The following is a 22,724-nucleotide window of genomic DNA, read 5'->3' on the forward strand; positions in this document are numbered from 1 at the left end:
TGCAGTGATTTTGGAGCCCAGAAAAATAAAGTCTGACACTGTTTCCATTGTTTCCCTATCTTTTTGCCATGAAGTGATGGGACCAGATGCCATGATCTTCGTTTTCTGAATGTTGAGCTTTAAGCCAACTTTTTCACTCTCCACTTTCACTTTCATCAAGAGGCTTTTGAGTTCCTCTTCACTTTCTGCCATAAGGGTGGTGTCATCTGCATATCTGAGGTTATTGATATTTCTCCCAGCAATCTTGATTCCAGCTTGTGCTTCTTCCAGCCCAGTCTTTCTCATGATGTACTCTGCATAGAAGTTAAATAAGCAGGGTGACAATATACAGCTTTGACGTACTCCTTTTCCTATTTGGAACCAGTCTGTTGTTCCATGTCCAGTTCTAACTGTTGCTTCCTGACCTGCATACAGGTTTCTCAAGAGGCAGGTCAGGTGGTCTGGTATTCCCATCTCTTTCAGAATTTTCCACAGTTGATTGTGATCCACACAGTCAAAGGCTTTGGCATAGTCAATAAAGCAGAAATAGATGTTTTTCTGGAACTCTTTTCCTTTTTCCATGATCCAGCAGATGTTGGAAATTTGATCTCTGGTTCCTCTGCCTTTTCTAAAACCAGGTTGAACATCTGGAAGTTCATGGTTCATGTATTGCTGAAGCCTGGCTTGGAGAATTTTGAGCATTACTTTATTAGCATGTGAGATGAGTGCAATTGTGCGGTAGTTTGAGCATTCTTTGGCATTGCCTTTCTTTGGGGTTGGAATGAAAATTGACCTTTTCCAGCCCTGTGGCCACTGCTGAGTTTTCCAAATTTGCTGGCATATTGAGTGCAGCATTTTCACACCATCATCTTTCAGGATTTGAAATAGCTCAACTGGAATTCCATCACCTCCCCTAGCTTTGTTTGTAGTGATGCTTTCTAAGGCCCACTTGACTTCACATTCCAGGATGTCTGGCTCTAGGTGAGTGATCACACCATCGTGATTATCTGGGTCATGAAGATCTTTTCTGTACAGTTCTTCTGTGTTTTCTCGCCACCTCTGCTTAATATCTTCTGCTTCTGTTAGGTCCATACCATTTCTGTCCTTTATCGAGCCCATTTTTGCATGAAATGTTCCCTTGATATCTCTAATTTTCTTGAAGAGATCTCTAGTCTTTCCCATTCTGTTGGTTTCCTCTATTTCTTTGCATTGATCGCTGAAGAAGGCTGTCTTATCCTTGCTATTCTTTGGAACTCTGCATTCACATGCTTATATCTTTCCTTTTCTCCTTTGCTTTTCACTTCTCTTCTTTTCACAGCTATTTGTAAGGCCTCCCCAGACAGCCAATTTGCTTTTTTGCATTTTTTTCCCATGGGGATGGTCTTGATCCCTGTCTCCTGTACAATGTTACGAACTTCTGTCCACAGCTCATTAGGCACTCTATCTATCAGATATCTATCTATCTATCAGATCTAATCCCTTAAATCTATTTCTCACTTCCACTGTATAATCATAAGGGATTTGATTTAGGTCATACCTGAATGGTCTAGTGGTTTCCCCCACTTTCTTCAATTTAAGTCTGAATTTGACAATAAGGAGTTCATTATCTGAGCTACAGTCAGCTCCCGGTCTTGTTTTTGCTGACTGTATAGAGCTTCTCCATCTTTGACTGCAAAGAATATAATCAGTCTGATTTCGGTGTTGACCATCTAGTGATGTCCATGTGTAGAGTCTTCTCTTGTGTTGTTGGAAGAGGGTGTTTGCTATGACCAGTGCGTTCTCTTGGCAAAACACTATTAGCCTTTGCCCTGCTTCATTCCATACTCCAAGGCCAAATTTACCTGTTACCCCAGGTGTTTCTTGACTTCCTACTTTTGCATTCCAGTCCCCTATAATGAAAAGGACATCTTTTTTGGGTGTTGGTTCTAAAAGGTCTTGTAGGTCTTCATAGAACCATTCAACTTCAGCTTCTTCAGCATTACTGGTTGGGGCATAGACTTGGATTACCATGTATTGAATGGTTTGCCTTGGAAACGAACAGAGATCATTCTGTCATTTTTGAGATTGCATCCAAGTACTACATTTCAGACTCTTTTGTTGATCATGATGGCTACTCCATTTCTTCTAAGGGATTCCTGCCCACAGTAGTAGATATAATGTTTATCTGAGTTAAATTCACCCATTCCAGTCCATTTTAGTTCACTGATTCCTAGAATGTTGACATTCACTCTTGCCATCTCTTGTTTGACCACTTCCAATTTGCCTTGATTCATGGACCTGACATTCCAGGTTCCTATGCAATATTGCTTTTTACAGCATTGGACCATGCTTCTATCACCAGTCACATCCACAGCTGGGCATTGTTTTTGCTTTGGCTCCATCCCTTCATTCTTTCTGGAGTTATTTCTCCACTGATCTCCAGTAGCATATTGGGCGCCTACTGACCTGGGGAGTTCCTCTTTCAGTATCCTATCATTTTGCCTTTTCATACTGTTCATGGGGTTCTCAAGGCAAGAATACTGAAGTGGTTTGCCATTCCCTTCTCCAGTGGACCACATTCTGTCAGACCTCTCCACCGTGATCTGCCGGTCTTGGGTGGCCCCACAGGGCATGGCTTAGTTTCATTGAGTTAGACAAGGCTGTGGTCCGTGTGATTAGATTGACTAGTTTTCTGTGATTATGGTTTCAGTGTGTCTGCCCTCTGATGCCCTCTTGCAACACCTACCGTCTTACTTGGGTTTCTCTTACCTTGGACGTGGGGTATCTCTTCATGGCTGCTCCAGCAAAGTGCAGCCGCTGCTCCTTACTTTGGACGAGGGGTGTCTCCTCACCACTGCCCCTCCTGACTTTGAACGTGGAGTAGCTCCTCTCGGCCCTCCTGTGCCCACACAGCCACTGCTCCTTGGGTGTATTTCTTTCACAACCTTCAGGACAATAATTTCCTGCTATATCTCTTGGAACGACCATGTCTGATGACTGTATTTTAGACACAATGGACTTGTAGGAATGATTCTGAAGCAGCAACAAACCAGAGTCGGAATACGAGAGAGAAGATACGGATACCAGGAGCCTGCCGGTGGCCTGAACTGACTGGGCCTGGACGGGACCCCACTTCATGTAACCACATAGTCCGGAACTACGGAAGCCTCGGGGTCGGCCGTTACTCACCTGGCGGCACCTCCTGGAGCCTCCAGGGCTCCACTTACTTCACTACTTTTAAGTCCTATTCTGCTTGAAATACCTAGAGTGGTTACTGTTCCTTGTGCTATTTCCTGACCCACATGGTGCTGCTATCCACTGTTTCACTGGGATGTTCACTGACTACACTTGACCCAAGGCACTCACCTGCCAGTGGGTAGTCAGGAAACACACTCTAAGATCCATGTTCTTATCCCTACTCCACACTGCCTCCTCCCTTATCATTTAAGGCTCAAATCAAGTTTGACATCCATTCTCACCCTATTCCTCATTCCTCCATTCCAAGCAGATGTCTGTCCTGTACCTCTTCATGTTGATTCATTAATTTTCCTCTCTAATCTTCACAAAATGAAAAGAAAGCTCCACATATACATACATTTTACATATATAAATATATATATACACATTCTTACTGTTTTCCATTATGATTTATCACAGGATACTGGATATAGTTCCTTGTGCTCTACAGTAGGATCTTGTTGTTTATTCATTCTCTGTATAATGGTTTGTGTCCACTAATCCCAAACTCCTAGTCCATCCCTTCCCCATCACCCCTTAGCAACACGTCTGTTTTCTATGTCTATGTGTCTCTTTCTGCTTCATGAGTAAAGTTTGTGTCATATTTAGATTCTGCATATAAGATTCCACACACGATATTACATGGTATTTGTCTTTCTGACTACTTCATTCAGTGTGATAATCTCTAGATCCATCTATCTTATTGCAAGTGGCATTGGTTCCTTCTTTTTTATGGCTGAGTGATATTCCATTGAATATATGCACCACATCTTTATCCGTTCCTCTATTGATGGGCATTTAGGTTGCTTCCACGCCCTGGCTATTGTGAGTAGTGCTGCAATGAACATTGGGGTGCATGTATCTTTTTGAATTATAATTTTGTCTGGGTATACACCCAGGAGTGGGATTGCTGGATCACATGAATCTCTAGTTTTAATTTTTTGAGGCATTTGCATGCTGTTCTCCATAGTGGCTGCACCAGTTTGCATTCCCACCAACAGTGTAGGTGGGTTCCCTTTTCACCACACCCTCTCCAGCATTTGTTATTTGTAGACTTTTTAATGATGGCCATTCTGATCAGTGTAAGTCTTGGTGTAGTTTTAATTCCCTCCGGTGTATTCTTTGTATTTGCTGGATGGCCCTGTGCTAACTTGTAGAGTGTAAGAACACAGCTCTCTTCTTCAGTTTAAGCTGATCCTGCTCCTACTGTGTGCATAACCCAGTGTCTGTGGGGCAGTGACAAGCACTATTGGGAAATGGGGGTGCATATTCTAGTGGAGGAAGAACCCCTATTACCAAAGAAATGGATGGGGAAGAGGCGGCAGAAAGAAACTGCCTTGGAATTTGTCCAAACAGGAAGCCCTGGGTTTTCTTCTTTGCTGACTTGATCACAGTTTTATTCTAAATGTCACATCTCAGGTCTCCTGCCATTATTTCACAGCAGACATCAAAGTGACTCCCCCTCCCCCAATTTACATAGCTGCAGCTGGGCTAGGGACCCAGCTCCAGGAGCGAAGATACCAGCTGCGCATCCGACCAGGTTGTCTCAAGGGGAAAGTTCGAAGTCATTTTCAAAGGTTAAAGGAAACTTTAACCAGTCTGGAAGCTGCTGGAAATATCTAGCACGTACTTGATTTCTTTCCAGTCTAAGGAGAAAGCCTAAAGGATGGAGAGGCTATAGCTCATTGGTTAGAGAACACCAGGGAAATCAGAACTCAGTGGTGAATATCTGGTTTTGCAACTGGAAAAGTTCTCTCGGTGGTAAAGTTTCATCTTCCCCTTAGAGTCCCCTTGTGACTTTCCCACTAGATCTCATTCTGTGGTTTTGGTACTGGTTCTAGCCTTTTGGTTCATGAGAATTGATGGGAACATCAACACTCTGAAACCAGCTTCAGAGTGACAAGATTGGGCAGGTGAACAAAGGTTGTGGAGAGTGGGAGGGAAAGGAAGGAGGGAGGTATTCTGTAGGAGGCAAGGGGGAAGAAAGCATGAGGGTTCTGAGAACACAAAGAGGAAGAAAGTAGAGACAGACAACTTTTCTCCAATGGAAAGAAAGATCTTTGTCTAAGCCCCTTCAAGACGGGCTTCCCTGGTGGTGCAGTAGTTAGGAATCCGCCTTGTAGTGCAGGGGTTACCTGGTGCAGGAAGATCCCACATGCCGCGGAGCAACTGAGCACGTGAACTACTAAGCCTACAAGCCGTAGAGCCTGTGCTCCGCAGCAAGACAAGCCACCACAGTGAGAAGCCCTGCGCACTGCAATTAGAGAAAGCCTGTGTGCAGCAGCGAAGACCCAGTGCAGCCAAAAAAAAATTGTTTTTAATTGAAAAATTATTTTAAAAAGATCCAACCTGATAAACTCTTGTAACACTGTTTTTGGATCTCTCCCTTTGTACAGACCAACTGGCAGGTCCTGTCGATCATGTGTCATTTGTGCCAGGGTGCACTGGATTTCACGATTAGACCACCAGGTCCTCCAGTCACTTCTCCAGTCATACCTGTGTGGTCTCTGGACCAGCAGCACCGTCACTAGGGAGCTTGTTAGAAATGCAGACTCTCGGGCCCCACTCTGTAAACATGCTGAATCAGAATCTGCATTTTAACGAGATCTCTGTATGATTCGTGTGTCCAGTAAAGGCCCTCGTGGGAAAGCCCTGATGCATTTCGACCAGCTGTGTTGGGCTGGGAGCTAATTAGGAGGAAAGCTAGAATGGTCCTGCTTTCCCAGCCGTGTCATCCAGCAAACCTGGAGACAGTGCGCTGGTAAAGAAAATTCGAGATGAGACCCGGAAGCTGCCATTTCATTGAGGGGAAGGTTTTGTCTTTTCTTTACAGGAGAAAGCTAACATTTCCCATCTCTCCCTCCACCAGAATTAGGCAAGCATAAAACCAAAGTCAATTCCTTACAATTTAAATAGCCTCAGTACCAACCAATTATATTCCCGGACATGAGAAACAGCTGTTGTAACATTAGAGCTCCAACAGTTTCATCTCAGCTATTTAAAGGGATAAAAGAGCCAATATTTTCATTCCCTTGTGATATTATCAAGACATGATAAACAACAAAGACTGTAGTAGTAATTACATTAATTTGGAGAGGAGAGAGACCACTTTAATTGCTCCAAGCTGGAGAATAATTTTTTATGGGACAGACAATCATTCCATAAATTCACATTAGAAAAGGTATTTTGTCTTTCTCTATCAGCAGCAAAATTTCTGGAGGCAAAAAATGACTGCCCCGTTTTAAGGTGGATTTCGATGGGAAAAAAACATTCTCATTGTTTCCTTGAGTCATTCATTGAACCCTGACTTGTTGAGCTGTTTGAGAGAAAGCAGCACAGAGGAGGTATTTGTCTTGAAATAATTTGTGATCTATAAAAGGACGTAGGACTGACACCGCTAGATTTAAATGCTTTCTCATATGCAGAATGGATTTAGACTGTGTCACCTCCCTCTCAGGGTCAAGAAGACCAAATGAGTGATGTACATCAGAATGCTTTGTAAACCAGAACACCGTACAAAAGTGAAAAATGCTTTATCAAGTGCTTTCTACATGGGGCACTGAGCTGGGTCTTGACTTCTAGGACCCTATTTTAATATTCATAAGAAATCTTAGGAAGAAAAATAACATTAAAAAATGAGAGAATGTAATAAGTAGGTGATTAAAATGCCCATTTTGTCAATGTGGAAATTATTCAGATAAAATTATACAGTTCTGATTAATTATGTGATATATACAATACTATTCATGGTTACGTAATCTCTCTCACCCCAAAACACATAATAAATGCATACTGACCAATGTGCAGGCATGCTCAGTTGTGTCTGACTCTTTGTGACCCCATAGACTGTAAGGTGCCAGGCTCCTCTGTCCATGAATTGTCCAGGCAAGCATACTGGAGTGGGTTGCCATTTCCTCCTCCAGGGGATCTTCCCTACCTAAGGTTCAAACCCAAGTTTCTTGCATTGGCAGGTGGATTCTTTACCACTGAGCCATCAGGGAAGCCACATACTCACCACTACCCGGTCACATTATGAAATCACCCACACATTAACTGTAGTTTTGGTAATGAAAATACATGTAAGTAAATCTACCCATGAAAAGCTCCTAAGATTAATAACATTTGGCTCCAGTGGTAGTGACAGAAGAGGAGAATTTAGGGTGGTTCCAGAAAGAAGTCCAACAAGCTGTTGAATGTAGCAAGTATTGCTCTGGCTTTGGAATAGACATTTGTAATTCAGGTCTTAGAGGATGCCATCCAGGTTTCTGAAAGTACATGTTTTAGAAATTCTCTGTGAACCCTGCAGATGGAATTCCAGTTGAGCTGTTCCAAATCCTGAGAGATGATGCTGTGAAAGTGCTGCACTCAATATGCCAGCAAATCTGGAAAACTCAGCAGTGGCCACAGGACTGGAAAAGGTCAGTTTTCATTCCAGTCCCAAAGAAAGGCAATGCCAAAGAATGCTCAAACTACTGCACAATTGCACTCCTCTCACATGCTAGTAAAGTAATGCTCAAAATTCTCCAAGCCAGGCTTCAGCAATATGTGAACTGTGAACTTCCTGATGTTCAAGCTGGTTTTAGAAAAGGCAGAGGAACCAGAGATCAAATTGCCAACATCTGCTGGATCATAGAAAAAGCAAGAGAGTTCCAGAAAAACACCTATTTCTGCTTTATTGACTATGCCAAAGCCTTTGACTGTGTTGATCACAACAAACTGTGGAACATTCTTCAAGAGATGGGAATACCAGACCACCTGATCTGCCTCCTGAGAAATTTGTATGCAGGTCAGGAAGCAACAGTTAGCACTGGACATGGAACAACAGACTGGTTCCAAATAGGAAAAGGAGTACGTCAAGGCTGTATATTGTCACCCTGTTTATTGAACTTATATGCAGAGTACATCATGAGAAACGCTGGACTGGAAGAAACACAAACTGGAATCAAGATTGCTGGGAGAAATATCAATAACCTCAGATATGCAGATGACACCACCCTTATGGCAGAAAGTGAAGAGGAACTCAAAAGCCTCTTGATGAAAGTGAAAGTGGAGAGTGAAAAAGTTGGCTTAAAGCTCAACATTTGGAGAAACAGTGGAAACAGTGTCAGACTTTATTTTTCTGGGCTCCAAAATCACTGCAGATGGTGACTGCAGCCATGAAATTAAAAGACGCTTACTCCTTGGAAGGAAAGTTATGACCAACCTAGATAGCATATTCAAAAGCAGAGACATTACTTTGCCAACAAAGGTTCATCTAGTCAAGGCTATGGTTTTTCCAGTGGTCATGTATGGATGTGAGAGTTGGACTGTGAAGAAGGCTGAGCGCCGAAGAATTGATGCTTTTGAACTGTGGTGTTGGAGAAGACTCTTGAGAGTCCCTTGGACTGCAAGGAGATCCAACCAGTCCATTCTGAAGGAGATCAGCCCTGGGATTTCTTTGGAAGGAATGATGCTAAAGCTGAAACTCCAGGACTTTGGTCACCTCATGCAAAGAGTTGACTCATTGGAAAAGACTGTGATGCTGGGAGGGATTGGGGGCAGGAGGAGAAGGAGATGACAGAGGATGAGATGGCTGGATGGCATCACTGACTCGATGGTCGTGAGTCTGAGTGAACTCCGGGAGTTGGTGATGGACAGGGAGGCCTGGCGTGCTGTGATTCATGGGGTCGCAAAGAGTCAGACACGACTGAGCGACTGATCTGATCTGATCTGATCTGTGAACCCTGCTAACAGTGTCACACTTTCCTGGTTCCCCTGCCATTGCCTCCAGAGTTAGTATGGAGCAGTGTGGGGAATGGGTCTTCAATCCTTTTAATGCTCTGAAAACTCTAATTGAGGACAGGAGCAATTCACACACAACTAATAATATCACACTAAAGAAGAAGGGATTCAAAGAAATGAAAAGTACACTCTAGGATTGTGCATTCCCCAGTTGCTGGCACCAGGGGCACTGCTATATATGGGAAGCCCTCACTGAAGGATGAAAAACTCTGAGTACTGCAACATTCTGAACCACAGGATCCCTTTTTATATAGAAATATCTTTATAAGTTAAATATCCAATAGGGGATTGCTTAAGCAAAATGTGGAACAACTGTATAACCAAAAAAATCATGCAGTAGAACTGTGTAAGTCAATATGGAATAAGTCAGTATGTGTGAAGTGTATTGCAGGAGATAATTTCAATTGCAAAATCGTGTTGTTCAGTATGATCTCACTTTTCTCTAAAAACGTGTTAATATGAATAGGAAAATGTTAGAAGTGTATGTATATAGAAATTTTAACACTGGTTGTCACTTGATAATGGGATTTCAGGTCATTTTTATCACCTCTTTGCTTATCTACACTTTTAGGATTTTCTATAATATTATATGTGTAGAATATATATATACACACACACACATATATATAGTTTTGTAATGCCCCAGAGAGACAGTCATATGACTATCATCCACATTTTTTTGGAGTTTGTTGTTAACCCACTTTTAAAAGCTTAATTTTCATAAACACAGAAACACCTGCAAAGAAACGACCTGTGGCCTAGCCAATATCCCATCTTTTGTCTTGCTAACACACTCCAAATATTGTCTATCGAGCAGTGACTTGCTAGGAAAAGTAGACTCAGCTCTGATAGATTATTCTTAATCTAAGCCACAGTGATGGTTAATTTTGTGTCGACTGGGCTATGGGGTACCCAGATATTTGGTTAAACTGAATATGTCTATGAGGGTGTTTCTGGATGAGATTTAACACTTGAATCAGTTGATTTAGTGAAACAGATTGCCCCCCGCAGTGTGGATGGGCTTCATCCGATCCAGTTGCCTACCTAGATTAAGAAAATCTTCTTTTTCCTGACTGTTTTAGAGCTGGGACATCGGTGTTCTTCTGTTTCTAACTCACGCTTGTGCTGAGACTGGATCTTACACCATCAGTTCTCCTGAACCTGAGCCTCCAGCTTGCTGACTGTGGAGCTTGGGATTTGTCCGCTTCCATCGGCACATGAGCCAAGACCTTATAATAAATCTCTTTATATAAAAAATATAAAAATACATATCATTATATCCCACAGATGTATTCATATATATTTTTTTTCCTCTATTGATTCCATTTCTCTGGAGAACCCAGACTAATGCAGTCAGTCATGGTCATTGCATTCTCTTTTGCTGGTGATTTATAGCACTGACTCACTTCTGGTCAATGAAATGTAAAGAGATGCTGGGGAGGGGGTGTTCTGTGGAACTTTTCCTCTTTAATTAGAAGGAGAGTGGCATGGCCAAAAGCTGGTGTGGCTCCTCTTTCTTCCTGCTTTCGGTTGGGTTATGTGAGGGCAAATGCCTAGAGCTGGTGTAGCCATGTGTTAGTTAGCTAGTCATGTCCAACTCTTTGTGACCCCATGGACTGTAGCCCGCCATGTTCCTCTGTCCATGGAATTCTCTAGGCAAGAATACTGGAGTGGGCAGGCATTCTCTTCTCCAGGGGATCTTCCCAACCCAGGGATCGAACCTGGGTCTTGTGCATTGCAGGCAGATTCTTTACCATCTGAGCCACCAGGTGTAGCCATATTATAGTATTATTGCCGACTTTACTGATAGAAAAGTAGATGGAAAAATGGGAACCCTGAGTTCTTTTTTTAAATTGAGTTATAATTAACATACAGTATTATAATCCTTTCAGATACACAACATAGTGATTCAATATTTTTATACATTATGAAATGATCACCACAATACAGGCTGTATTCCACATGTGTATGTTATATCCCCACAACTTATTTATTTTTATTAACCGTAGGTCCATACCTCTTAATCTCCTTCGCCTCTGTCATCTGCCCCCCCCCACCTCCATCCCCTGTGGCAACAACCAGTTGGTTCTCTGTATGTATGATCTGTTTTTGTTATGTTTTGTTTGTTCTGTTTTTTACATTCCATGTGTAAGTGAAATCATATGTATTTACTTTTCTCTGACATTTTTCACTTGGCATGATAGCCTCCAGTTCCATCAACATTGCTGCAAACAGCAAGACTTCATTATTTTTATGACTGAGTAATATTTCATGTGTGTATGACTATATATGTAGTCACACACACGGACTGTCCTCTGTTGGTTTCTTTCCTTGTGCTTTGATGGATTCCTTTAGTATTACTGGGCTTCCCAGGTAGCACTAGTGGTAAAGAACCTGCCTGCCAGTGCAGGAGACAGAAGAGATGAGGATTTGATCCCTGGGTTGGGAAGGTTCCCTGGAGAAGAATACTCCAGTATTCTTGCCTAGACAATCCTATGGACTGAGGAGCCAGTGGGATTGTTTTTTCTTTGTGTGTGTGTGTGTGTGTGTGTGTGTGTGCTCAGTTGTGTCCAACTCTTTGTGACCACATGGTATGTAGCCCTTCAGGCTCCTCTGTCCATGGGATTTCCCAGGTGAAAATACTGAAAAGTGGGTCACCATTTCCTCCTCCAGGAGATATTCCTGACCCAGGGATCAAACCTGCATCTCCTGCTTTGGCAGGCAGATTCTTTACCATTGAGCCAAGGATGAAGGCCTTTAGTTTTTATGTATTAATTGTAAGTTTTTGGTTTGTGGTTACCATGAGGTTCTTCTATGGCAACCTGTATGTATAGTCTTCAATTTTAAGCTAGTAGTTGCTTGAGTTTGAAGACATTTTAAAAGCACTATATTTTTACTTCTCTTCCCAATGTTTCATATTTTTAATATCATATTTTATATTTTGTGTACCCCTTATTACTCACTGTAGTTATAGTTGACTATACTACTTTTGTCTTTTAACCTTCAGATCAGATCAGATCAGTCGCTCAGTCGTGTCCGACTCTTTGTGACCTCATGAATCGCAGCACGCCAGGCCTCCCTGTCCATCACCAACTCCCGGAGTTTACTGAGACTCACGACCATCGAGTCAGTGATGCCATCCAGCCATCTCATCCTCTGTCGTCCCCTTCACCTCCTGTCCCCAATCCCTCCCAGCATCAGAGTCTTTTCCAATGAGTCAACTCTTCACATGAGGTGGCCAAAATACTGGAGTTTCAGCTTTAGCATCATTCCTTCCAAAGAAATCCCAGGGCTGATCTCCTTCAGAATGGACTGGTTGGATCTCCTTGCAGTCCAAGGGACTCTCAAGAGTCTTCTCCAACATCCCAGTTCAAAAGCATCAATTCTTCGGCGCTCAGCCTTCTTCACAGTCCAACTCTCACATCCATACATGACCACAGGAAAAACCATAGCCTTGACTAGATGAACCTTTGTTGGCAAAGTAATGTCTCTGCTTTTGAATATGCTATCTAGGTTGGTCATAACTTTCCTTCCAAGGAATAAGCATCTTTTAATTTCATGGCTGCAGTCACCATCTGCAGTGATTTTGGAGCCCAGAAAAATAAAGTCTGACACTGTTTCCACTGTTTCCCCATCTATTTGCCACGAAGTGATGGGACTGGATGCCATGATCTTTGTTTTCTGAATGTTGAGCTTTAAGCCAACTTTTTCACTCTCCACTTTCACTTTCATCAAGAGGCTTTTGAGTTCCTCTTCACTTTCTGCCATAAGGGTGGTGTCATCTGCATATCTGAGGTTATTGACATTTCTCTGGGCAATCTTGATTCCAGCTTGTGTTTCTTCCAGTCCAGCGTTTCTCATGATGTACTCTGCATATAAGTTAAATAAACAGGGTGACAATATACAGCCTTGACGAACTCCTTTTCCTATTTGGAACCAGTCTGTTGTTCCATGTCCAGTGCTAACTGTTGCTTCCTGACCTGCATACAGACTTCTCAAGAGGCAGATCAGGTGGTCTGGTATTCCCATGTCTTTCAGAATGTTCCACAGTATGTTGTGATCCACACAGTCAAAGGCTTTGGCATAGTCAATAAAGCAGAAATAGGTGTTTTTCTGGAACTCTCTTGCTTTTTCCATGATCCAGTAGATGTTGGCAATTTGATCTCTGGTTCCTCTGCCTTTTCTAAAACCAGCTTGAACATCAAGAAGTTCACGGTTCACATATTGCTGAAGCCTGGCTTGGAGAATTTTGAGCATTACTTTACTAGCATGTGAGATGAGTGCAATTGTGCAGTAGTTTGAGCATTCTTTGGCATTGCCTTTCTTTGGGGTTGGAATGAAAATTGACCTTTTCCAGTCCTGTGGCCACTGCTGAGTTTTCCAGATTTGCTGGCATATTGAGTGCAGCACTTTCACAGCATCATCTTTTAGGATTTCGAATAGCTCAACTGGAATTCCATCACCTCCACTAGCTTTGTTTGTAGTGATGCTTTCTAAGGCCCACTTGACTTCACATTCCAGGATGTCTGGCTCTAGGCCAGTGATCACACCATCGTCATTATCTGGGTCATGAAGATCTTTTTTGTACTGTTCTTCTGTGTATTCTTGCCATCTCTTCTTAATATCTTCTGCTTCTGTTAGGTCCATACCATTTCTGTCCTTTATCGAGCCCATCTTTGCATGAAATGTTCCTTTGGTATCTCTGATTTTCTTAAAGAGATCCCTAGTCTTTCCCATTCTGTTGTTTCCCTCTACTTCTTTGCATTGATCACTGAAGAAGGCTTTCTTGTCTCTTCTTGCTATTCTTTGGAATTCTGCATTCAGATGTTTATATCTTTCCTTTTCTCCTTTGCTTTTCACTTCTCTTCTTTTCACAGCTATTTGTAAGTCCTCCCCAGACAGCCATTTTGCTTTTTTGCATTTCTTTTCCATGGGGATGGTCTTGATCCCTGTCTCCTGTACAATGTCACGAACCTCATTCCATAGCTCATCAGGCACTCTATCTATCAGATCTAGGCCCTTAAATCTATTTCTCACTTCCACTGTATAATCATAAGGGATTTGATTTAGGTCATACCTGAATGGTCTAGTGGTTTTCCCTACTTTTTTCAATTTAAGTCTGAATTTGGCAATAAGGAGTTCATGATCTGAGCCACAGTCAGCTCCTGGTCTTGTTTTTGCTGACTGTATAGAGCTTCTCCATCTTTGGCTGCAAAGAATATAATCAATCTGGTTTTGGTGTTGACCATCTGGTGAGGTCCATGTGTAGAGTCTTCTCTTGTGTTGTTGGAAGAGGGTGTTTGTTATGACCAGTGCATTTTCTTATTTGTAGGTTTTTAAGAAGCTGAACCACTACTTTTGCTATTTGCCTTTACGAGCATGATTTTTCCTTTTATATATTCTCTTATTTAGTTATGGCCTTTTTATTCTACTAAAAGAAGACTCTTTAGCATTTCTTGTAGGGCCAGTTTAGTGGTGTTGAACTCCTTTAGTTTTTCTGTTTCTGGGGAACTCTTGATCTGTCTTTCAATTCTGAATGGTAACCTTGCCTGATAGAGGACTTTAGGTTGTAAGATTTTTCCCTTTTAATACTTTAAATATATCCTTCCACTCCCTCTGGCCTGTAAAGTTTCTGCTGAAAAATCAGCTGAAGCACCTATGAGGTTTCCTTTGCCTGTGATTGGTTGCTTTCCTCTTTCTGCCCCCTGGATTCTTATTGAAACTATTAACCTGTGTCACCAACCAAAGCCAATTTCTAGACCACCAGTTAAGTGAGAAGCTAAGGGTAAGACATTTTATTTAAAGCACTTTTGAATTTGCCTGTGCTGTTGAATTTGCCTTGAATTAGCCAAGGAGCAAACTTGTGGGACACAGTGGTGTAAGGAGAGGGACAAATTGAGAGAGGACCATGGAAACATATACATTACCATATGTAAAATAGATAGCCCATGGGAATTGGTTGTGTGATGCAGGGAACTCAAACTGGTGCTTGTGACAACCTAGGGGGTGGGATGGGGTGGGAGGTTGGAGGGAGGTTCAAGAGGGAGGTGACATATGTATACCTGAGACTGATTCTTGTTGATGTATGGCAGAAACCAACACAATATTGTAAAGCAATTATCCTCCAATTAAAAGTAAATAAATTTAAAAAGAAACTAGCCAAAGAAAGGAAAAGTATAACCCCTCCCCCACTATTATTATATTTTGTTAATCTTTGTAAAAATTTGCTCTTTATAATCATTTCAGCCACAAAGTTAGAAACTTTACAAGATTAATCATTTACTGTTTGCCTGCTGGTCCCTGGAGCAGCCCCTGCAGAAAGATGAATACATAGAACAAGATCCCTTCTGCCAGTGACATTGCGCCCACTTTGTGAGGGGCCGGACACATATCTGTTGTTGGAAGAGAAAGAGGAAGTGGAGAAAAGGCTCCCTTTTCTTTCATGAGTGATATCAGTGCCACTGAATCACTCTCAGACTTCAGAGTTCCTTGGGGGAAGCAATCATTCCAGCTCTTAAAGGGTAAAACTGGTTTTCTCTGGCAGCATGGTTTTATAGTAAATTTCATCTCATCATGTCTCTGGCAAGGGAAATCTTTATTTTAAAAGGTTTAAAGTGGGAAACAGTTTATTGATGACATTGGCCATGAAGCCAGAAGAGGCACACAGGTACCCTCAGCCTTGAGTCTTGGCAGCTTGCCTCCAAGCCCTTCCCCAACAGGAGACTTGGGAAGGGGCCAAGAAGATGGCTGAGTTGCAGAACTTGATGTTGGCTGCTTGGCCATGGGGCCACTTCATTACTCTAGGGACATTCATTCTGGGACAGTTAATGACCACTCCATAGAGCCAAATGAATTGAATATTTGGGTGCAATCTTGAAAATGAGACCTCAGTTCCGTTCAGTTCAGTCGCTCAGTCGTGTCTGACTCTTTGCAACCCCATAAATTGCAGCACACCAGGCCTCCCTGTCCATCACATCCATCCCGGAGTTCACTCAAACTCACATCCATCAAGTCAGTGATGCCATCCAGCCATCTCATCCTCTGTCGTCCCCTTCTCCTGCCCCCAATCCCTCCCAGCATCAGAGTTTTTTCCAATGAGTCAACTCTTCGCATGAGGTGGCCAAAGTACTGGAGTTGCAGCTTTAGCATCATTCCTACCAAAGAACACCCAGGGCTGATCTCCTTTAGGATGGACTGGTTGGATCTCCGACTAGACAGTAGTAAATCTATTGAGAATAAGACTCAATGGGCTTAGATAAATAAGACAGCAATTCTAGATGTGTGCCTCCTTTCACTGATTATAAGCACTGAAAAGTGAATGAAAATCAACTTATCGTAAAGAAAATCCCATCCTGCTAGTGGCCTGTATCATTTCAAAGATGATTTACCAGGCTGATGATTGATTTTCAAGATGTACTTGTTTCTAAACCTTTGACCTAAAATTTTTATTTTATCTTCCCAACCCTCTTGGTAAAATTACATTAAGTTAGGGATTCATTAACTCCTTCCCTCATTCATTCCACATGAATTTTATGCACACTTAACAGTGTGACAGGTACTGTGCGAGGTGTGCAGGAAACAGAGGTGAAAAATAGATCATCCTTGTCCTTATGAAGTTAACAGTCCTTCTGAGACTTCTAGTGTCTCAACCAACAGATGAAATAAGATAGGAGCAGCATAATTATAGAGACATGGACAGGAACACTTGATGCCAGATGAAATGATCAACTTCACACATAGGGGATTCAGTAAAGGGAGGCTTTCGTTCCATGCAGTTCTCTTCCACAGCTTTAGCAAGCCGAAGTGATCCATTTTCAGATATCAGTAAATTAATTGGTCCTAAAGCAAGACTTGGCTTAAACCATATATCTACTCCATTTTATTTTAATTAGCTTTTCTTGAGAATATGGGTTTATCTATTAGCCATTCATTCAACAGAAGTTTATTGCACACAATTAGATGCTGGGTAGGTTGGAGAATTCTGGCTTTCAGTGTGAGTAAAGGAAAGAAGAGGTAAAGATTGGTTTGAAGGGAATAAAGGGAATAACAGGAATAATTGTGAGTCTAGGTCAATTCCATATTGGTGACTAAGAGAATATTTAGGAGCCTGGGCCTCATACATTTAAAAAGCAATTTCCCACCTTAAATTAATAAGACCAACTGGTGCACATCAGTTTCTTTCCAATTAAAGGGAGGATCTCAGTGCTGCATTCAAATCAGTAACTGAACTTCCTCATAAAAACAGCTAAGTCAACATAATATTGCTTCCTTTGTGGTTCAGATGATTAAGCATCCTCCTGCAATGCAAGAGACCTGGGTTTGATCCCTGGGTTGGGAAGATCCCCTGGAGGAGGAAATGGCAACCCATTCCAGTATTCTGGCCTAGAGAATCCCATGGACAGGGAAGCCTGGTGGGCTATAGTCCATGGAGTTGCAGAGTCAGACACAGCTGAGTGACTAACACACCCACACACAGATTAATATTAATGATTTGACTTAAGGCCCTACTTCTGCACACACACATATGCTACATACACACATAAATGTAGTACATATGATACATTTATAGCTTTCTAGAAATTGATTTATGATTTAGACAAAAAGGACAGACAGCACTAATACCATGATAAGTATGAAAGTGAAAATGTTAGTTACTTAGTCGTGTTGCACTCTTTGCGACCCCATGGACTGTAGCCCACCAGGCTGTTCTGTCCATGGGATCCTCCAGGCAAGAATACTGGAATGGGTTACCATTTCCTTCTCCAGGGCATCCTCCCCACCCAGGGATTGAACCCCAGTCTCCCACACTGCAAACAGATTCTTTACCATCTGAGTCACCAGGGAAGCCCAATACCATGATAACTTGCCCATATTTTAAAGATCCTTTTTCCTTGGCAATCTCAAGCATGTTACTCTGAATTCCACCCTGATAAAGGCTTGGAAACAAGCCTGGAAGGAGAAGGGACCCAAAGAGCCAAGTGGCGTGTGGAGTGGGACTAGTAGAATGTACCAGAAGCTCCCAGAATGTGACAAGGGAACTTTCATTTGAAGGGTGTGGGGAAAAAAATTAATTAGACAGCAACTGAATTCTTCAGTCAGGTTGTTGGGCAGGAGTTAAGAGGTACACTGTGCTCCTGTAAGGAGTTTGTTGTTGTTGTTTTTTTTTAAGAACACCCAAGTGGAGAACATGGAGATATAATTTTTCTTGACACACCAATGTACAATGAGAACATATATTTAGTAACATTCGCCTCCCTGCACCCTGAGCAGCTGTTCAGCTCCAGCAAACACTCCTCCTTCCTGCTGGGGAAGGAGAAGCGTGCGGCACGAAGCTTCTGGAGTTGCCAGCAAGACAGAGAGCTGGGGCCAGCCTTCCAGAGCCACCCCTCCCTCTCCCCTCTACTAGGCAGCAGGGGGTCCATGGTCAGGAAGGGAAAGAAGATGCTCAGAGGGAAGACCAACCAGAGAGTCCTGTCTAACTGCAGCAGGAAGAGCACTTGAAGTTCAATCCTCCTCAAAAGCAGGGGGCAGGAAAGAGAATCTCTTGAAATTAACCCCCCGCTTTGCTCCATGAAGTTGTAAGTCACTAGGCAGGGTTAGGGGCAATCAGGGAACTATGTTGTATTGCCTAGAGGGCAGACTTACGGGAAGTGGAAGACAGGATGTATCAACCTGGGGTCAAGTCATGCTTTTCCAAGGAGTGACAGAGTGGACATCTGCTTGTCTAAGTTCACAGTTACCTTCTTGACAGTTTTTGACAGGAGCTGCGGGTGTACAGGTGGTGGTTAGGATGGACCAGGGTGGAGAAAGGCCCTGTGTAAATACAGTACATGATCCAGTCGAGGATTGTTGGGTTTCCTCCTTCCTCTTCTCTCTCTTCCCTCTCTCCTTCCCTTCTTTCCTCCCTTCCTTCTTCCATCCCTCCCTTGCTTCTACTGTAGTGTAGTGGTGTTACTCAAAGTTTGGCCCCCTACTGGCGGCATCATTGTCATCATCACTTGAGAACTTGATAGAAATATAAATTCTTGGGTCCCACCCCGTATTCCCACGGGAGGTAAACTCTAGGCAGAAAGATGTCAGTTCCTAGATGAGGATATAGAAAGACATGGGGATGGTCTTGGATATTCTCTGTCACTCACTCACTTGCTGTGAGGGAAGCCAGCTGCCATATTTGGAACATTCTTTTGGGGAGGGCTCTGGGGCAAGAAACTAATGTCTCAGGTTAACAGCCAGTAATGACTGAAGGTCCACCAACAGCCGCATGAGTGAACAGAGAACAGGATCTGCCCTAGTCAAGCCTTGAAATAGCATTAGCTTCCCCCGACACCCTGATTAGAGGAACCTGTGAAAGTCTCTGAGCCAGAGAACCTGATGAAGCTGAGCCCAGACTGCTGATTCGCAGAAACTGGAGATGATAAATGTTTGTTGCTATAAGCCTCTAATCTCGGGGTAATTTGTTACATAGCAATAGATAACTAATAGAACTATTGAATTAAAAACTCTCCAAGTGGGGCCCTGGAATGACTATTTTAACATATTTTCCAGGTGACGTTCACACAAGGTAGTTTGAGAAGCACTGCATGTGACTAAGAGTAGAGGCTTTGCAGCCAGACTACTTGGATTCAAATCCTAGCTCAACTCCATCCTAGCTGTAAGAGCGTGAGCGGCTTACTTAACCTCTCTGTGTCTTCATTTCTTCTGTAAACTGTTACTAACGATAGTATATACCTTTAGGTGGTGTAAAGAGGATTAGTTGAATTAATATATTTAAAGCACTTAGTACATTGCCTGGCAACATCGAGTACAATACATTTAGTGGTGACTCATCATTCAACAAATATTTATAAGGCACCAACCAAGGGTGAGGCGTTGTGCTAGATGCTGGAGTTACAAAGATGAATAAGACATAGGTTGACTTTCCTGGGACTCTTGTCCCAGGAGATAGGCATAGAAAAAAATAAACACAATGTAAAGTTAAAATGCTGGGCTTGGGCTTCCCACGTGGTCCAGAGGTTAAGAATCTGCCTTGCAATGCATGGGACGCAGGTTTGATTCCTGGTCTGGGAAAATCCTACATGCCATGGAGCAACTACATGTCTGTGAGCAACAGCAAAGACCCAGTGCAGCCCAAAATAATTTAAAATAAATTAATTAATTAAAAAAAAAGTTGGGCTTGATTCTGTAGCCCATCAGTGGATGGAGGCATTAAGGAGAAACTTGATAAATGGGGTACTTGGAGGGATATGGACTTGATTGCCCCCAATGCCTTGTCTCAGTTTTTCTGAGTCTCTCCAGCTTCCTTTTTATATGGAGAACTGGCAAATCTATCATCACCAACAGCAGCTCCTTAGATAGCAGCTGCTTAAATGCAGGGCCTGATGTCTTATTCACAAGGCTGTAGCCACTCTGTCCTGTTTTCTGCTCCTAATAAGGCAGCCCAGTTCGTCTGACCTTTGGGTGTCAGCATCTGCTCTTTGCTCTAAAAGCCTCCTACCCCACCTCCTTGCAACACAGGCTCCTTCTTACCCTTCATGTCTCTGCTCACGTGTCTCCCTGTCTCTGCTCTCACTGCCTGGTCACTCTATTTAAATAACGCCTCCGTTTCAACACACTTTTCATACCCTGAGCACCAGTAGAATCTGGCCCTTGCTTAATTGGTTTATTTATTTGTGAGTCTCCCTGAGTAGACTACATGGTCTCTCCAAGGTAACGTTTGGTCTGTTGTATTCACATGGCCCATGCCCAGTGCCCTCCCTGGGACATAGTAGGCTTTCAATAAATATTTGTTATTGATGGATAAATGAATGAATGGACATGTCCCTTTGCAGCCACTGTAACACTTCAGCATGATTTGCTGAAATGCCAATCTTAATCACAAAGGGCATTAATTCAAATTCTGGAAGACAGAACTGCTGAAACACCAATTGTAAAACCAAGTCACTTTAATTCTTAGGGGTTGCTGGAGAGCCCGGAAGAGATGGAGAGCAGGAGGCCATTATACTATTCAGCATTTAGTAAGCACCTCCTCCTAGGTGCTGGGTGCTCTATTAAATGTTTTATATGCATTATTTCATATACATCTGAAGTAGTTATTATCACTGGGGAGAGCAGAGAGGGAGACTGAGGCTTGGAGCCCGTAATTAACTTGCCTCAAGTCACAGCCAGTGTGATGTAGAAGTATCGTGATGGAACCCAGATGGTCAGGCTCTGAACCTCCTGGGTTTAACCACTCAACTCTCTTGTCCTCAATGGAATGCAGCTCATTAGGTAAATATTCTCACAGATGGAAGTGTACACAGCTGAACAGCTATATGACACCACAACCAGACGGGGAAATATCAGAAAGGTCTCTGATATCCATGAAATGACAGCCCTGCTGGTCATAGAGGTAGGTCATTCATGGGGGCCCTTCTCCTGCACCCGGGGGTGTGTTGTTCAGAAGTCAGGTGGTCAGGACAGCCGCAGAGTGTCCCACCCCCTCCAATTGATGTGGGTGTTCTCACTCTCCAAAACCGGTTTGGTGGTCTCTTCCTAAGCTCCTAAACGATTAGCATCATCCTCCCCAGGATGGCTTGTAATTGGCAGTCATTGGCAATTCCTGTTGCAAGGGATTCTAAGATCAGACAAGCCAAGGAGCAGGTGACAGGTCACATCTGAACTTAGATGGACAAGTTGTCAGGGTGGGAGGGACAATAACTGAGACGAGGGGCAGTTTTACAAAGCTTTGGGGCCTGTCTGCATTGCACCTGGAGCAATCTTTGACCAGGGGTTCCTATTAACAACAAGCCTCCACAGGCCTCAAAGAACAAGAAAGGAGTCAGGCTTATCCAGTCTTAAACAGGACTAAAGTCTGCATTTTTCCTGTGTGATGAGGAATTATTGGGCCTTCAGTGAGGGCAGGCTCCTTCTTGGGTAGAAGAGAACAGTTAGGAAAAGTGAGAATGCTTCTGTAGGCAATTCCCTTTTCAAGGCTTAATTAAAGCCAGAATGTATATTTTTAGTCTGCTTTTGCATTTGTGACATTTAAATATTCAGATTTTCAATGAGACAAAGCCTATGCTGAAATTTACATATAAATATATTGAAATATATTTAAATATGAGTCTTCTTCATACCTTTTTTCTTAGTGTTCCCAAGCTGTCTGCACTTCCACAAGGGGATCAGTCTTTGGGAAATGAAGAATAAAGGTGTCTAAAGAGAGAAGTAGAGAGAGATTTGTTGGGAAGCTGATGTACTTGGGTAGACCTAACATTATGTATCAGTTCAGTCGCTCAGTCGTGTCCAACTCCTTGAAACCCCATGGACTACAGCATACCAGGCCTCCCTGTCCATCACCAACTCCCAGGGCTTACTCAAACTCGTGTCCATTGAGTCAATGATGCCATCCAACCATCTCATCCTCTGTCATCCCCTTCTCCTCCCACCTTCAATCTTTCCCAGCATCAGAGCCTTTTCAAATGAGTCAGTTCTTCATGTCAGGTGGCCAAAGTATTGGAGTTTCAGCTTCAGCATCAGTCCTTCCAAAGAATATTCAGGACTGATTTCCTTTAGGATTGGCTGGCTGGATCTCCTTGCAGTCCAAGGGACTCTCAAGAGTCTTCTCCAACACCAAAGTTCAAAAGCATCAATTCTTTGACACTCAGCTTTCTTTATAGTCCAACTCTCACATCCGTACATGACTACTGGGAAAACCATAGCTTTAACTGGGTGGACAGTTTACAATTTGAGGAATGGTTTTTGTTTGTTTC

The 22,724-nt window shown here is 42.8% G+C and overlaps 1 long non-coding RNA gene across 1 annotated transcript in view; it reads left to right on the forward strand.

Moving 5' to 3' along the window:
- Positions 1 to 22,724, forward strand: part of LOC132342147 (uncharacterized) — a 54,641-nt gene that overhangs the window by 27,318 nt on the left and 4,599 nt on the right. The window lies entirely within an intron of this gene.

The sequence above is a fragment of the Bos taurus genome, chromosome 14 (assembly GCF_002263795.3).
Source record: "Bos taurus isolate L1 Dominette 01449 registration number 42190680 breed Hereford chromosome 14, ARS-UCD2.0, whole genome shotgun sequence".
Taxonomy (NCBI): Eukaryota; Metazoa; Chordata; class Mammalia; order Artiodactyla; family Bovidae; genus Bos; species Bos taurus.